The sequence below is a fragment of the Malania oleifera genome, chromosome 5 (assembly GCF_029873635.1).
Source record: "Malania oleifera isolate guangnan ecotype guangnan chromosome 5, ASM2987363v1, whole genome shotgun sequence".
NCBI classification, from domain to species: domain Eukaryota; kingdom Viridiplantae; phylum Streptophyta; class Magnoliopsida; order Santalales; family Ximeniaceae; genus Malania; species Malania oleifera.
Window position 1 is genome coordinate 72,517,640 of NC_080421.1, and position 545 is coordinate 72,518,184.

The window sequence follows — 545 nt, forward strand, 5'->3', positions numbered from 1 at the left end:
GAAATGAAAAATAAACTAATTCTCAAAAATATCCCCAATACAAAATTATTTATTTATTTTAACAATATTACTTCTATTTTAAAATGTTGCCAAAAATAAAGAAAAAGTTGAAGGGAATATTAAAAGGAGTTATGTTCAAAAATGCTCCCAACACAAGCTTTAATTCAAAAAATATCTCCCTTAAGATTTGACGTCCCACTTGTGAATTCCACATTCTATGATTTTAGTCGATAAAAATTAAACAATATCTCCTCTTAGAATTTGGTATCTCCCATCTGATTACATGGTTTCTATAAAAATGAGGAGCATCTTGTCAACAAATCTTAGACTTTATTGCTGTATTTTGTCGTAAAAAAAAATTTAATCGCCATACTGAACATCTTTTAGTGTACCATACATAGTTCACAATACTTGTAATCCTCACTGATGTGATGTACCTAAAAGTATTTAATAGATGTAGCCCATCCAAATGAATGGCCACAAAAAATGGCAATATACATAACATGGGGCAGCTGAGACCATATGGGTGGCTCTCCCATGTGCCT